Genomic DNA, 17,998 nt, shown 5'->3' with positions numbered 1-17,998 from the left:
ATCCCCCTGCCCCGGTCTTCCAAAGTGCTGGGATCACAGGCATGAGCCACCTTGCCCAACCGTCACCTGACTTCTGATCTCTCTAAAGCTATGAGGGACAGGCACTTCTGGTTGAGCCACATGGCCAGCATTAGGCCCCCGTGTCTGTGATTGGCCCTCAAGTCCCCTCCGCCTTTCGAGTCCAGGGATTGGTTATCAGCAACAGGTGCTGTACTGCTTGACCAGCCCTGCCACCTTTTGCCCTCACACCTTCTTACTCTGCTCCTGGGCTGGGTCCCTCAAGGAGAATTTAACTGAGATTGAGGCAGCCAGCAGCCCTTGCCTCCTCTGCTCCCCGGTTCCCCTCCTCCCGGCTCTGTCAACACAGCAGAAGGGAGTCCTGGACCTCGAATAGGAGATCCAAGTCCACCCTCCAGCTCTTCCTTGGCTTGCTGGGGAGCTGAGCAAGTCACTTTTCCCATCAAGGTTCAGATTCCCTCTGGCCTTTTGAACTGGACAGTCTCTAAGTGCAGCCCAGGTGCCAAGATTTCAGGACCACTCAGCTGATGGCAACAGCTCATTACATTAGATTTCTCTCCATCACTATCCCTGGGGCACCACTTCCTTGTTGAAAACTAAGCAAATTGGATGTAACCTCCAAGCTCCCTGTGTCTAAGAGCTGATGATGCCTTTTGAGTCTCACAGTAGCATCATAAGGTGTGCCCGGCAGGTGTTCATAGTCCCCATTACAGATGGGGAAAGTCAAGGCCGGAGACAGTAGTTACTTACAGGTCAGGGCCAGAGCTGGGTTTGGATGCCAGGTTTTCTATTCCCAGCCCAGGGCTTTTTCTGCCCATTCATTTATTCCATATCTGTTAAGTGCATGCCACGAGCTTGTGCCTCAAACTAGACCTTCAAGTTCACTAGGCAGGCCAGGCATGGTGGATCATGCCTGTCATCCCAGGACTTTGGAAGGCTGAGGTGGGAGGGTTTCTTTAGCCCAGGAGTTAGAGGCTACAGTGAGCTATGATCACACCACTGCACTCCAGGCTGGCCGACAGAGTGAGACTTTGCCTTGGAAAAAAGAAATTTAGAGAAGTTCATCAGACATTAGAATTAGAAGCTAAGTTAGGCCAGGTGCGGTGGCTCACGTCTGTAATCCCAGCACTTTGGGAGGCTGAGGCAGGTGGATCACCTGAGGTCAGGAGTTTGAGACCAGCCTGGCCAACATGGCAAAACCCAGTCTCTACTAAAAATATAAAAATTAGCCTGGTGAGGTGTCGTGTGCCTGTAGTCCAGGCTACTCGGGAGGCTAAGGCATGAGAATCACTTGAACACTGGAGGCGGAGGTTGCAGTGAACTGAAATTGCACCACTGAACTCCAGCCTGGGTGACAGAGTGAGACTCCTATCTCAAAAAAAAAAAAAAAAAAAAAACCAAGTTAGAGACGAGAAGGCCAGGAGCCCATGAGCATAGGGCGTAGGGTAGCGGGGAAGGGGAGACAGCCAAGACCTCAGTGGACAGGGATAAAGGAGAAAGAATGGAAAGAGGCAGAAAAACAAAACTCTGAGGTGAGATCTGCTCATGGAGAGGCAGTGAGGAGTCAGCTGTGGCCTAGGGCTGGAGAAAAGAATGCCTGAAATCTATTTAAAGGCAAGGGGGCCTGCCTGGAAACCTAGGTCTGTTTTGATGCTTGGGCTTGAGGGATCATTTTGTCTCAAGCCCAGGCCTAACCTCAGATTCAGTGGTTTGATTCCCAGTGCCACCTCCAGCCCCACCTTTAACTCAGTTACAAAATGAACCCCCCCCAAAAAATGAACAAAAAGTCAGGAGATGGAAGAGATTACAACAGCCGAAGCAGCATCATTGAACCAACACTGCCATGGCCAGGGCAACTGGACGCTGGCTGCAGGGAAGCGCCTCTTCTGCTTGTACACATTAACCCATCGAATCCTCAAGTCCCTACAGAGCAACAACTCTTATTCTGTCTTTACGGATGAGGAAACTGAGGTGTGTGTGAGCTGTCCTTTGCTGGGTGCTTCCTCTGTGTCTGCAGCCTGATGCAAATCTCTTTATAGGTGAGATTTAGCTTGCTCCTCTCTGCAGCACCGAAGCACCGTCACTATAGTCATCGTCACCTTTCCAGTGAGTAGGCTCTTACCCCAGACAGGCTTGGTAACCTTATTCCTTCAACAAATATTTATTGGATGCCTGCTCTGCACCAGGCACCACTCGAAGAATTGGACACACTACTGAACAAAACAGAGATGTTGTTCCTCATGGAACTGACACTCTATAGTTGGGAAGGTAGATAATATTAATAAGTAAGTTAGTAAGATAGTGGGGCTGGGCATGGTGGTGCACACCTGTAGTCCCAGCACTTTGGGAGGCCAAGGTGGGCAGATCACTTGAGGTCAGGACTTCAAGATTAACCTGGCCAACGTAGAGAAACCCATCTCTACTAAAAATACAAAAACAAAAACAAAAAAATTAGCCGGGTGTGGTGATGCATGCCTCTAATCCCAGCTACTCAGGACGCTGAGCAGGAGAATCACTTGAACCCAGGAGGCAGAGGTTGTCGTGAGCCAAGATCGTGCCACTGCACTCCAGCTTGGACAACAGAGGGAGACTCTGTCTCAAAAAAAAAAAAAAAAAAAAAAAAAAAAAAAAAAAAAACAATAGGGCTATGAACAAGGAGTTGGAGCAAATAAGCGGGACGGGAGTGCCAAGCAGGGCAGAGTGTGGCATTAAATAGCGTGTTCAGTGGAGGGAAGGTGAGGGGAGTGAAGACTGAGGGAGGGAGGGGCTGAGATGAAGACTGCCCAGATAGCCAGGGAAGGAGGAGGGTTGGAACTCAGGCCTCCTGTGTCTGATGCCTGGGCTCCTGAGCAGTGCGTGACATGCCCTCCCAGGACCAGCCATGACCCTCAAGCCTTCCCCCAGCCCAGGCTTGTTCTTCTAATCCTGCCCCAGCTCCTGACCTCAACCTCTCTTGAGTCCAGCCTTTGCGCTAGCTTCATCTTCTCCAGCTCAGTCAGCCTCCTGTCACAGACCGTTCCTCCTGTCACAGGACACCCACCGTGTCCCTTCACATCCACAGCTCCATCCAGGCCCCAGGTCCCTCCCAGCAGTCAGCCCTGAGCTCACTACCCTAAGAGCCGGCCAGCCCCTGGCCTGGGTCATCTTCCAGCTCCAGCTGCCTTTAAAGGAAGTCCCCCTAACAAAGGCCTGCGCAGCCTGCCCTGTGAGAAAACGCCATTGTCGGGCAAACAGTGTCCTTATTTTGTCTTTGATTTCTTTTTTTTTTTTTTTTTTTTTGAGACAGAGTTTCGCTCGTTACCCAGGCTGGAGTGCAATGGCGCAATCTCGGCTCACTGCAACCTCCGCCTCCTGGGCTCAGGCAATTCTCCTGCCTCAGCCTCCTGAGTAGCTGGGATTACAGGCACGTGCCACCATGCCCAGCTAATTTTTTGTATCTTTAGTAGAGACGGGGTTTCACCATGTTGACCAGGATGGTCTCGATCTCTCGACCTCGTGATCCACCCGCCTCAGCCTCCCAAAGTGCTGGGATTACAGGCTTGAGCCACCACGCCCGGCTTGTCTTTTATTTCTAAAAGGACTTGTGAACAAGTACCAAGCTCAGAGAGAGCATGTTGCTTCCTATTCTCAGCCCTGGCGAAGGCCGCATGCCAAGAGGAAGGGTCAAGGCACTGAGCTGGGGGCGGCATTCAGAGGCCAAGACAGATTCAGGCAGGCCTAGCCTTAGCAGGTCATGGTATTTTCCAGAACAGAGGCAGGAAAGAACCTATTTCTTCCAGGTGTAGTGACACATACATGTAATCCCAGCTACTCAGGAGGCTGATGATATGAGAGTACTGCTTTTGAGCCCAGGAGTTTGAGACCAGCCAGGACAACATAGCGAGACCCCATTTCAAAAAACAAAACAAAACAAAGCAAAACAAAAAAAGCCATCCCTGATAAGTAGAACAAAAGCTTGGCTATACCCAGGATGCAGAGAGAAGATCTTCACCTCTGACACAGGGTTTTCACCGTCTCTCATAAAATCTTCTTCAAGATTCATCCATCTTCCTGCCTGTACCTAAGCCTGCCTGGTCATCTTCTTATTTTATTTTATTTTATTTTATTTGAGACTCAGTCCTGCTCTGTCTCTCGGGCTGGAGTGCAATGGCGCGATCTCGGCTCACTGCAACCTCTGCTTCCCGGGTTCAAGCGATTCTCCTGCCTCAACTTCCAGAGTAGCTGGGATTACAGGTGCACACCACTATGCCCAGCTAATTTTTGTATTTTTAGTAGACATGGCTGGTCTCAAACTCCTGACCTCAAGAGATCCACCTGCCTTGGCTTCCCAAAATGCTGGGATTACAGGCATGAGCCACTGCAGCTGGCCGTCATCTCCCTATCTTCTGCGGACACCGCTGAGATGGACCTTGGAGATGCTTCCCCTGGGAGGCTGCCCCACTTCAGCATCCCACTTCCTGTTAGATGCAAATTCAGGAACCTACGGAGGCTTTAGGGCCTGGGCAATGGCAGGCTGTTGCTGGCCACATGAGGAATTCTTTTAGAAATATTCTTCTTCTTCCTTTGTTGTTGTTGTTGTTGTTGTTTTTGAGATGAAATTTTGCTCTGTGGTCCAAGCTAGAGTGCAGTGGCATGATCTTGGCTCACTGCAACCTCTGCCTCGCAGTTCAAGCGATTCTCCTCTCTCAGCCTCCCAAGTAGCTGGGATTACAGGCACATGCCACCACATCCCACTAATTTTTCACCGTGTTGGCCAGACTGGTCTCAAACTCCTGACCTCAAGTGATCCACCTGTCTTGGCCTCCCAAAGTGCTGGGATTACAGGCTTAAGCCACCGCACCCGGTCAGCAATATTCTTTCCTTTAAAAAAAAAAAAAAAAAATGGATTCTCTGTCTGTTGCCAAGCTGGAGTGTAGTGGCGAAATCTCAGCTCACTGCAACCTCCGCCTCCCGGGTTCAAGAGGTTCTTCTGCCTCAGCCTCCTGAATAGCTAGCCTCCCGCATGCCACCATGCCAGGCTAATTTTTGTATTTCTAGTAGAGACGGGATGTCACCATGTTGGCCAGGCTGCTCTTGATCTCCTGACCTCGTGATCCACCTGCCTTGGCCTCCCAAAGTGCTGGGATTAGAGGTGTGAACCACCATGCCGAGCCCCGGCCAGCAATATTCTTCTTAAAGGCTTACTAGATGTCCAGTCTATTTGCTTCCATTGAAATGCATGGACTCATAGCCCAACCCAGCGACCTTCCACGTCTTTGTGTCCAGAACACAACCTTGGAGTATATATCTCCTGGCAAGTGACCTTGAGCTCTATGCATTCCTCCAGGTTTGTTTTAATGGATGGTCTCTATCTTGGCAGGTCAAAGCCATAGACAGAGGCAGAGAGGTACCAGTAATTGGCCTCTTACCTACCATCTACATTCCAGCAAACACGTGAGAGGAGCTTCGTCTGCTTGTCAAACAAAGAATATTTAACAGCACATGTTTGCGAGGACCCCGAAGACTCTTCAGTTTTCTCTCCTGCTGTCTTCTACCTCCTGGCCTTCCCTTACACTAAGTATAGCTTGGAGTAGAGAATTCAGCCTTTTTGGCTGGACTCCTGGACATTCTACCAATTTGGATTGCAGGACTCAGGTCTAAAGGGCCTCTCTTAGCAAAGCCATAGTTCTTCCCTCTCTCCTTTGAGCTGGCCCATTTCAAAAGAAGCATATTTCTTTCTTGTAGGAATTTACTAACGACCGCAAGAAGTGCCAGCCAACCGTTTTAAAATGCTAAAATTTTCCCACAAGTCTCCTAAAGAAGGAGCCTTATGTGGGCACATGGTTTAAATTCCAAGGTTCAGCAGGCTATGGAGTAACCAATTCTTTACCAGCTAGTTGAGAATTGTCACCCTCCCAGCCAAGAGCCTCGGGTCCAGGTCTCCTGCACCTACCTTGTCAGCTCTACAAGTCCCACAGTGCAAGGTCTGTTACTTGTAACATCCCACTTCGGGTACCAGTTTCATCACCAGTTAGGAAGTCCCAAGTAACAAAAAAATCTAACTTCTCAAACTGGTTTTGAAAATAATGGAAGCTATTGGCTCACTAAACTGAAAAGTCTATAACCAGAGGCAGGACACAATGGCTCGTGCCTTTAATCCTGACACTTTGGGAGGCCAAGGCGGGAGGATGGCTTGAGCCCAGGACTTGGAGACCAGCCTGGGCAATGTGACAAAATTCCATCTCTACAAACAAAATACAAAAGTAGTTGAGCATTGTGCCTGTAGTCCTAGCTACTTTGTGGTGGTAGGATGGCTTGAGCTGGCGGGGGGAGAGGGTATGGGGGCGTTGAGACTGCAGCGAGCAGTAATCAGGCCACTGCATTTCAGCCTGGGTGACAGACTGAGACCCTGTCTCAAAAAAAAAAAAAAAAAAAAAAAAAAATCTACATTCAGAGCGTCTTCCCAGTGGTTCAATGATGCAATCAGGACCTTGCTTTTCTGTCTTTCTATTTCTCAGCTCATCCTCCTCCCCTTTGCCACATTCTCACCCAAATGGAGGTTCCCAGGTGATACATGGAAGTCACTGTTAATATATCAAAAAAAGGAAGGGAAGGAGGGAAAAAGAAAGTAAGAAAAGAATGAATGAAAGAGAAAAAGAAAGAGAGAAAGAAGGAAGGAAGAAGAAAGAAAGAAAGAGAAAGAGAAAGAGGGAAGGAAAGAAGGAAGGAAAGGAGGGAGGGAGGAAGAAAGAAAGAAAGAAAATAAGTCTATTTCCCCAAACACAAGTCTTGAAATTGTATCTCCTGGACTCAGTCTCCATGCTGAGCTCCCTAAGCCTGTCACCACAATGACTGATTTAAGCCAATCCAGGCCCACCCATGGAGATGGAGTCCAACCCACCCAATCTGCCCCGAAAAGAGAAGAGGGGAGTGGATGGATGCTGGAAAGGCAACTCCCAAATGTCCTACACACAGTGGCTTTAGGATTTAGGCAAGCACTTTGCCAAAGCATCTTGAAGTAAATAATAATAAAAATATTGTATATGTGTAAAGTCCAATGTATTTTAAAATATGTAAATCATCTAGGTTCACACTAGAAAGTGTAAATGCAAAAAGTCAAGTAGTCTAAAATACCTAGCAATATTATCACACAGAGATATCCCATTTAACACCGTGGTTGTTTGTTTCAACATCATGGAAAATGTTTATTTCATATAGTTAATTTAAAACACACTATATACATTTAATTTCAACAATGTAAAAATAAATATATTCATAGGAGAAAGAATGTAACAGCATAAGCCTAAATTCACAGTGTTATATTTGGATGGTGTGATTTCTTTTTTAAATATCTCCTTACTGAAGCCTTCAATTCTGATGATGGGGCTGCTGTGGCAAGAGGCAGAGGACACGAGAGTCCTCAGTGAGTGCAAAGGACTGGATTCATTGCAAGACCCAACACACACCCACACGTGCACTCAGGAGCTCCTCCTCATGCCCACTGAACACAAGCTTTCTGAAAACCATGCTCTCAGGCCAGGCACGTTGGCACATGCCTGTAATCCCTGCACTTTGGGAGGCCAAGGCGGGCGGATCACAAGGTCAAGAAATCGAGATCATCCTGGCCAACATGGTGAAACCTCGTCTCTACTAAAAATACAAAAAATTAGCTAGACATGGTGGCACGCGCCCACAGTCCCAGCTTCTCGGGAGGCTGAGGCAGGAGAATCGCTTGAACCCGGGAGGTGGAGGTTGCAGTGAACTGAGAATGCGCCACTGCACGCCAGCCTGCTGATAGAGCAAGACTCTGTCTCAAAACAAACAAACACCAGACAAACAAAGGCTCTCTTTTAAAACATTTATCGATATAAATCACACTTTATGATACTTGGATCAGGCGCTCCAAGTTCTAGCTCAATTCACTGAGGTTTAGTTTATACGGTATAAAATCACCCATTTTCAGGGTATAGTTTGATGAGTTTTAGGAAATGTGTATACAGCTGTGCCTCCGTCACCCTAGTCCAGCTTCATAACCTTTCATTCACTTCAGAGAGTTCACTCATGCTGTTCCGCAGTCAACTGCAACTCCTTCCCCAGCCTCAAGCATTACTGATCCGCTTTCTGTCTTTATCCATTGTCTTGCCTTTGCTATACAGTTTAATTAAAGAAAATTACACAACCCATAGTCTTTTATGTCTGGATGGTATGTTGCTGCATGTATCAGCAATTCATTCCTTTCTAATGTTGGACAATATTCCCTTCTGTGAAGACACCACATTTTGTTTATCCATTCACCAGCTCAGGGACATCTGGGTTCATACTGCATTTTGGCTATTATAAATAATGCTGCTGTATACATTTGCATACAGGTCCTCTCATGGACAGATGTCTTCATTTCTTGGATTCATACCAGGAAAAGTGGAATGGGTACATTCCACTCCAAGACCTGGACTGGAACTGCCAGGTCACATGTTAACTCCTTACATAACTTGTTGAGAGACTGTCAAACTGTTTTCCAAGGCATCTGCGCTACTTCACATTCCCACCAACAGTGTAAGAGGGCTCTAGTCTCTCCACATCCTCACTAACGCTTATTATCTGTGTTTTGATATTAGCCGTCTGGTACTGTAGTGGTATATCATCGAGATTTTAATTGGCATTTCCCTAATGACTGATGATGTAGAGACCCTTTTATTTTTTTTCTTTATTTTTTATTTTTTATTTTTTGAGACATTATTTCCCTATTGTTGCCCAGGCTGGAGTGCAATGGCATGATCTGTGCTCACTGCAACCTCCTCCTCCTGAGCTCAAGCAATTCTCCTGCTGCAGTCCCTCTAGTAGCTGGGATTACAGGCGGATGCCACGATGTCCAGCTAATTTTTGTATTTTTAGTAGAGACGGTTTCACCATGTTGGTCAAGGCTAGTTTCGAACTCCTGACCTCAGGTGGCCCGCCCGCTTCGGCCTCCCAAAGTGCTTAGATTACAGGCTTGAGCCACCGTGACTGGCCTGAGACTCTTTTCACTCCAGCTCAGTCAGAAGACAAAAACGGTAGCTGCCATACAACATGGAATGCCTGTGATCCGCTAGGTGCTTTTCATGTAACAACCTCACTTAACATCATAACAACCCTGGGAGTTAGGTGGTTTACAAACGAGGAAACTAAGGTGTCAGAGGGGCGAATCAACTTGCAAACGTGCCACAGGAGCAAGGCGGAAATCGGTATTTGACTTCAGGTCTGCTGGTTTCCAAAGTCTGTGTCTGTCTGTGACAATGTCTAGAAGCTGCAGTTTCCTGTGTCATCGTAATCCACGATCCTCCCTTTGGAATGTCTGTCACGTCGTACACGTGGAACTCCAAGAGCAGCCCGAGCAGTAGCGCCACCACCTTCGCAGGCCGGCGCCTCCTGTCTTCTCGCGTCCTCTCCCCGGGACGCCAGGTCGCAGGCTCGGTTCGCGGGGCGGGCGCCGGACTCCAGCCAGCAAGCGCTGGGGGCCCGGCTGGAAGCGGGTGGGAGCTCCCTGGCACCAACATCTTGGTTTTTATATTTCCAGATCTAATTTAAAAAAAAAAAAAACTTTAAAAGGATAGGCGCATAAGACAATCCCTGCCCTTCTCCCATCATACGCCATCATTCTCCCAATCTTGTCCAGGTTTTAAGCCCTTTGGATGCATGATCTCATTGAACCCTCTGGGTAGGGGTTATTACGGTTCCCATTCTACAGAGAATGAAAACAGGCTTGGAGGCCAAACCAAGATCAGGCACCCAGCACACAGCTCCCAGCCTCGGCCCCTAACCACTGGGTCTCACGGTCTCTGGCAGGGGAGAGAGGGTGTGCCCACGAGCCCTTCTGGAAGGTGACAGTGACTGCTTGCCGCACCTCCCGGACAGTCCATTCTCCTTGCCTGCCTTCTACATGGTCCCTGATGTCTCTGGGCACTCAGAGGAAGGAAGACCAGTGTTGGGTTTAATGTTTATCACCCTGAAGTGCACAGTGCCAGGAAACCCAGGGACTCTGGACTCTTCACCTACCTCCAGGGGGTGGGAGTGTTTAGGGCAGAGGCGGACAGAGGGCAAACGTCCCTCCTCAGATTCCAACTCCTCCAGTTTTCTGTGTGGGTGCAGGGCTGGAGTGAGCGCGTGATGGGGTGGGCTCAGAAGGCCTGAGCCCTCAGCTCCTAGCAGTTGCAAATAAAAAGGCTGTAGTGATGGATCCTGGCCCAGGCTCTGAAGTCAGATTGCCTGTGCTCAAATCTGGCTCCACGAGCTGTGTAACCTTGAGCAAGTGAGCCTGTGTGCCTCACTGCTTCATCTGTGAAATGGGAATGATAAGAACTTCCACACAGGATTGTTGAGACGTTTATATACAATAATACCTGTAAGTCCCTTGGAAGAGATATATCTGCTATTACAAGCATTATTATTATTATTATTTTTTTTTTTTTTTTTTTTTTGAGACGGAGTTTCGCTCTTGTTACCCAGGCTGGAGGGCAATGGCGCGATCTCGGCTCACCGCAACCTCCGCCTCCTGGGTTCAGGCAATTCTCCTGCCTCAGCCTCCTGAGTAGCTGGGATTACAGGCACAAGCCACCATGCCCAGCTAATTTTTTGTATTTTTAGTAGAGACGGGGTTTCACCATGTCGACCAGGATGGTCTCGAACTCTCGACCTCGTGATCCACCCGCCTCGGCCTCCCAAAGTGCTGGGATTACAGGCTTGAGCCACCGCGCCCGACCTACAAGCATTATTTTATTAGATATCTATATTAATGAGAATTTTAGTTGCAGGTAATGAAAAACCTCTCCATTGGCATAACCAAAGAAAAAATACTTTATTAAAGGGAGATTTGTCCACAAATACAAAAAATAACCAGGCATGATGGCAGGTACCTGTAATCCCAGCTACTTGGGAGGCTGAGACTGGAGAATCACTTGAACCCAGGAGATGGTTGCAGTGAGCCAAGATCATGCCACTGCACTCTAGCCTGGGCAGCTGAGTGAGACTTGGTCTCAAAAAAAAAAAAAAAAAAAGAAAAAAGAAAAGAAAAGAAAAGAAAGAAAGAAAGAAAAACAGAGAAAAAGAAAAGAAGAGGGAGGTCTGAACCAGCGTGCTCAGCCCCTCGCCATGTGAAACCCTGTACTGCCTCAAGACTCCACCAGCAAGAAGGCCCTTACCAGAGGCAACCCCTTGACCTTGCACTTAGCCTCCATAACTGTAAGGTATAAATTCTTTTTCCTTATAAATTACCCAGCTTCAAGTATTCTATTATAAGCAACAAAAAACAAACTCAGACACACCTAGAGGGCCTGCTCGCAGCTTCCCTGATACTGGGGATACCCCATCCACAGCACCTGTTGCACTAAGCAGCCATCCCAGGACCACACACACACACACACACACACACACACATAAACACACACACCCCTCTAGCCACAGCTGACTAGATGGAATTCAGCCAGTCCCTGGTCTTGTCCCCTGACTCAGAGAGAGGAGCTGAGCCAATCAGATTCACGATCAGAATCTGAACTAAGAAACTCTGAGGAGGGCAGTTGTTGGCCATGAGGGATGAAAGATCAGACGCTCCTGGGTCTTGAGGGTCAAGGTTATCTGATGGAATCTGAGGAGCTGAGAAAAGAGAAGAGAGCAGTTACCAAGAGAGAAACTGAGGTAAGAGATCTACAGCCCAAGACACTGGGCAAATAGCTTCAGTGTCTGACTTTCTGATTCCCACTTCCAGTACGGGAGAAGCCTGGCCGAATGGAGCTTTCCTAAGCCAATGGAGATCCCCAGAATTTCCAGTCATAGCCTCACAGCTTCCCCCACCCAAACGTTAGTTTCCTGTTACTAAAAAATGTCCTACCCAAAAAAATTCACTTCCTTATTTCTCTGTGAAATGAGCCATAAATCATCCAACTTTTTTATTTCTCCAAGGAGAGAAGACACAACCCAGCCACCCCCGTACCTCTCCTGCTTCAAGTCCTGTGGGCGTGTGGGCGGGCATGTGGCCCTGCGTGCGCCTGGAGCGTGCACAGAATCATCTCCATTTAAGGATGGTTCACACTTGAATATTCTCTGCATCCCAGGATCACCTGACCTCCCGTCAGGAGACAGGGGGCAGAAAGCAACTTACCCAAAATGGTCTGTAGAGACAACCATTATGGCCACCAGCTCCAGAATGTGGGCACTGCATCCCTGAGGGCAGAAGGGGATGTTCCCCAGAACTGGGCAGGCAGAAGGGAGCCCTCTCCAGGTCTCAGAACTGGGCTGGTCATGGCATGTCAAATATTTCCTCCAAGGAGTACCGATCTTAGTGCTTCTGTGCTTGCTGAGATACAGAGGCTGCTCATAGACGAAGCAGCCATTTGCAGGGATGAAGGTGGGTCAGAGTCCGCCACAGGTACCTCCTCCCCAGCTCTTTCCACCGCACGGTCTCCCCACCATGCCTAAGTAGCTCGACCAGACCTGGTTCCAACCTCTTCTTTTCTCCAGCAAACTTACAATAAAGATCTATTCTGATTCGGTGAAGACTTTTTCATCCATAATTAAATGACACACGCATACACGCTCCGCCCTCCTTTATGTGAGCCACTTAGCAACACAGAACTCTTACTTCCTTATTTGTAAAACGATAAGGTTGGATGAGGCATGGTCTGGGCCCCCACCCTGCTCTGCCAGTCCAGGAATGTGTCTCATCGCTGCTGTGTGTCGTGACAATGGATGAGAGACATTTTTTTTTTTTTTTTTCCTGAGATGGAGTCTTGCTGTCACCCAGGCTGGAGTACAGTGGTGCAATCTTGGCTCACTACAACCTCCACCTCCTGGGTTCAAGCTATTCTCCCGCCTCAGCCTCCCGAGTAGCTGGGATTACAGGCACGTGCTACGACACCAGGAAAATTTTTGTATTTTTAATAGAGACAGGGTTTCACCATATTGGTCAGGCTGGTCTCGAACTTCTGACCTCAGGTGATCTGTCCACCTTGGCCTCCCAAAGTGCTGGGATTACAAGTGTGAGCCATCGTGCCCAGCCAATGAGAGACTATTTTGTTCCCTATTATTGGGCCATTTTCTTTACCTGTGAGGGCAGACACTGTTTCCTGATCTCCCAGTATCCCCAGTGCAGGGGGTCTGTGTGGAGAAAACTCTGATGATTACTGCCTGCCTGGGAATCTAGCTGGTGCAGAGGAGACAGGGCAGGCTCCTGACTGACTGGCTAAAACACCGGCAGAGGACTGACAGCAGAGTGACCCTCAGCGGCAGCCCCTGGGCTAGGCCAGGTCACAGCTCCACCCTCCCTTAGGAACCAGGGTTTACTATAAAAAGTGAGGGCAGTAGAGTGGGAGAATCCCCCAAATCTATACAAAACCCAAGAACAAAAGTCCATTCAACCGTCTTACCCAAAAATTTTGCATTCAGTGAGTTAACGATCCCAAAGTATAAACTAGTTTTAGTGCTGGCATGTATGTTAGGCTTGTGTAGTTGAATGTTGTTGCCGTTTCCAATTACACAGAAGAGGTGGGTGAGGAGTCTCCCGTGTTCTGGAAGGCGAAGGTTTGAAGCGAGCGTTGGTGCTGAGAGTTGAGTCTTCAACAACAGAACTGGTGGCCCCAAGTCCTCACTGCTCTCTCTCCCTGTCTGGGTGGAAGACCTTGTCTGTTTTACCACTGCTCCTTGAATTATCTTAAAACTTTAGTTTCGAAACAGTGTTCAGCTCACCCAGTGCTAACTGAGTCCAAGTGCTTTTGTTTATGTTAATTTTTTTCCCAGGAAGTGGAGTTAGTGGGGGGAGGGAAACATCCCCACGGAAAACAATACCAAACTTGTTCATGGCTCTATCCTAAGTTGGTCCTTTACCAGTTGATCCTGGGCCAAAAGGAAAGTCTTCTCAGGCTGGGCGCGGTGTCTCACGCCTGTAATCTCAGCACTTTGGGAAGCCAAGGCAGGCGGATCATGAGGTCAGGAGATCAAGACCATCCTGGCTAACATGGTGAAACCCCGTCTCTACTAAAAATACAAAAAATTAGGCAGGTGTGGTGGCACGTGCCTGTAATTCCAGCTACTCAGGAGGCTGAGGCAGGAGAACCACTTGAACCTGGGAGGTGGAGGTTGCAGTGAGCCAAAATGGCACCTTTGCACTCCAGCCTAGGCGACAAAGCGAGACTCCATCTCAGGGGGAAAAAAAAGTCCTCTAATCTTTATCATATTTTGGAAATACGTGGAACAGAAATTCTACAGGATACTTGTGAGTCGGTGGTGCTGGGTGGAAGCAGTGTGTTCCACTTCTCGAGAGTTCTCTCAAATTCCAGGTAGCTGCTTCCCTCTTTCTTAGTTGTTGGCATGTCCAAGGGTCGCCACCTGCACTGTTACTCGGTAGATAGACTTCTTCAACTGGGTGCATTTTTTCTTTGCTTTTCTTTTTGAGACGGAGTCTTGCTCTGTTGCCCAGACTGGAGTGCAGTGGCACAATCACAACTCACTGCAGCCTTGACCTCCCAGGCTCAAGCCAGTCTCCTGCCTCAGCCTCCTAAGTAGCTGAGACTAGGTGTGCACCACCAAACACCCAGCTAATCCTTTTTCCTGGAAGAGACGGGGTGTCACTATATTGCCCAAGCTAGTTTCAAACTCCTGGGCTCAAGCGAGTCTCCTGTCCCAAAGTGCTGGGATTACAGAAGTGAGCTGTAGCATCCAGCCACCTTTTATCTGCAATGTATTTATTTTAGAATTAAATCACCATTGTATAAGTGGAACACCAATCTCATTTGCCTGCCACAGACTTTTAGCCAGCGGTAGGGAAGTGTTGAAGATATAATGGCTCCGATAGACGGAAACAAAATTGAAAAAGGAAAACCTTCCTAATCTGTGGTTGGGGTTATTTAAGACCACAGATGAGTACCACCCCAGAGAGTTTTCTATTCTGGGCAAGGAGGCTCTTCTATGAGGCTGTGAGCTCCCTGGGGACAGAGATGGATTGAACCTCTGTTCCCCACAAAGCACTAGCTGAATGTCTTTCACATAGTAAGTGCTCAGTAAACCTTTCCTGCAGTTGGGTGCCCTATACACAACAGCAGCCAGCCACGAGACACAGCAATCCAGAGACCAACAGGCTCTCTTGAGGTTTAGGGAGCCTATGGATAAAAGTGTTACCAGCAGAGCCTCACTGTTGTGAACTGCTACTGGGTCCTAGGGTCCTAACAGCAGGGCTGGCAGATGGTGAAGGGGCTCACCTGCATCACTCCCACTAACCTAGAGGGCTCTGGAGAGGAAGGCGAGGCAGATCTCTTCTCTGCAACACCACCACCCCTGTTGAAACCGAGGCAGATCTCTTCTCTGCAACATCACCACCCCTGTTGAAACCACAGTTCTAAACAATAGTCTGTTGCCACTTCTCCCAGGAGCCCCAGCCAGCCTTTGATCTCTCCCTATTTTCAGCATTCAATGCTAATTACCCTTAGGGGCAGGTTGCCAAGCATTTGAATGAAATGTAATCACTTTCCTCTGCTTGGGAATGTTGTCCCCTCCCTACTCTCAAGGGGTCCAGCAGGGAACTGAAATTGAACTCTGCCAATTATATCAGCATTAACTTTACTTTTCACAATTTCTGAACCCTGGGGAGCTTCAGAACCAACCTTGACCTCTTTGACCCAATACCTTGTTCTTGTCCTGCCTGCAGCAGAAAGGGCTCAAGCTGAGGAGTTGGACAGACAGGAGTTGGAAACTCGCCCCTGTCACTTGCTGCCTGTGTCCACTCAAGCGAAAGTATTCCCCTCTGAACCTCAATTTCCTTATCTACAAAAATGGGAATTTGACTCATGCTTGTAATCTCAGCATGTTAGGAGACCAAGGCAGGAGGATTGCTTGAGGTCAGAATTCCCGATATCAAGCAATCCTCCTTGACCAGCCTGGATAACATAGTGAGACTCCCATTTCTACAAAATGTAGAAAAAAGGGCCAGGCACAGTGGCTCACGCCTGTAATCCCAGCACTTTGGGAGGCCAAGGCAGTAGGATCATGAGGTCAGGAGATTGAGACCATCCTGGCCAACATGGTGAAACCCTGTCTCAACTAAAAAATCTACAAAAAAATTAGCCAGGCATAGTGGCACACCCCTGTAGTCCCAGCTACTCGGGAGGCTGAGGCAGAATAATTCCAGAATGCAGGAAGTGGAGGTTGCAGTGAGCCAAGATTGTGCCACTCCACTCCAGCCTGGGCAACAAGAGCAAGACTCCATCTCAAAAAAAAAAAGTCAAAAAAGTTACCTGGGCATGGTGGTGTACACCTGTAGTCCCAGCTACTCAGGTGGCTGAGATCGAGGCTTCAGTGAGCTATTGATGCAGGATTTTTCTCCCTTTGCTAGGCTTACTGCAGGAGATGCCCTATCAACTTGATCCACTGGGCCGTGTCTGAAAGCAAGCTTCCAGTGTGGATCCTGTGGTCCCTGCAACTGTGCACTCAGCCCTAGACGGGAGCATGTGTGTGAATAAGTGACTGTGGAGTCCGGCTGGTTTTCCAAGTGCTGAGTGCCAACAAGGGAGCAGTCTCCATGCAAGGCTTGTGGCTGGACCAGGCATGTTGCCCAGAAGGGAACATGGTGCCCAGGCAGGGGTGTCTTCGACCCTGAAGTCCCAGAGGGGGTGTTACAGTATGCTAATTAGCTCTTAGTTTTGCCATCTGCAGCCTGATGGACAGCAGTATGTTAGCAGGTCAGTCAGCTCCTTGCCTTGCTCTGGCCCGGGGCTCCAGGACTGGCTCAGCCCCACCAGTTTCTGTTGGGTGGAACGGCTGCCCTCCACCAGCAGAGGGCAGAAGGCCACAGTGCTACAGCCTTCTGGGTACTCACATTCCGTAGATCCATAGCTCTTGTCCCTCATCCAAGAAGAATGATGTCATGCTGATGCTGACCATTGAAGGGTGATGAGGGCTGGGAATTTTATTGAGTTACAAAACAGCTCTCAGAGGAGAGGGGATGGGAAGGTGGTCTCTCACCTGAAGTCAAGTCATCTCCCTCAATATGGCTGAGGTCTGGGGTTTTTACAGGCAAAGGATAGGGGAGTTAGTATTGAAAAATGCAACAGTTGATTGGTTAAAGAGCATTATTCAGAAAAAAACAGTTTGGGAAAGGGTAGGCAAACAGGAACAGAAGTTCTCACTCATCTGGAACCAGCAATCCAGGCTGTTTTTGGCTTGGAGCTGGGTTTTCATGGGGGACCCGCCCCATCTGCCTAGGCATTTGTCTACCTCCTGCCCCTATCACTACGATCACACCACTGCACTCCGGCCTGGGTGACAGAGCAAGACCCTGTCTCTAAAAAAAATAAAAATAAAAAGTAAATAGGAATTCATTTACTCTTAAACTAATCTAGTAATTAAATCCTCAGAATAGGTGTGAAGACCTAACATTGTCCCTGTCAGGTAGTAGGTTTTCTTTTTTTCTTCTTTTTTTTTAATTTATTTTTTATTTTTTTTGTGACAGAGTCTCACTCTGTTGCCTAGGTTAGAGTGCAGTGGCCTGATCTCGGGTCAGTGCAACCTCCACCTCTGAGGTTCAGGTGATTCTTGTGCCTCAGCCTCTCAAGTAGCTGGGATTACAGGTGTGTGCCACCATGCCCGGCTAATTTTTTTTGTATTTTTAGTGGAGATGAGGTTTCACCATTTTGACCAGGCTGGTCTCGAACTCCTGAAATCAAGTGATCCGCCCGCCTCGGCCTCTCAAAGTGATGGGATTACAGGCATGAGCCACTGTGCCCGGCTGTAGGTTTTCAAAAACGTTCGCCCTCTCTTTTTTTGTCCTAGCACCTGCGTTTTCCAGGTAGGGGAAGGGGTTACTATTCTTGATGGACCCTGAAATCTGAAGTAGCCAAGAGGTAGGCGAGAGGGAGTGGCAAAGCAGTTGCCCCCACGGCCCACAGGCTTCAGGTGCTGGGGAAGCCTCAGCAGAGTGTCATGGGCCACTGAGTGCCTACTGTGTGCCAGCTACCACATGCTGTCAGCAGGGCGGCTGCTCCCA

This window comes from Saimiri boliviensis, chromosome 11 (genome assembly GCF_048565385.1).
Source record: "Saimiri boliviensis isolate mSaiBol1 chromosome 11, mSaiBol1.pri, whole genome shotgun sequence".
Lineage (NCBI taxonomy): Eukaryota > Metazoa > Chordata > Mammalia > Primates > Cebidae > Saimiri > Saimiri boliviensis.
The sequence above is the reverse complement of the archived record's forward strand: the minus strand, read 5'-3'. Positions refer to the sequence as shown.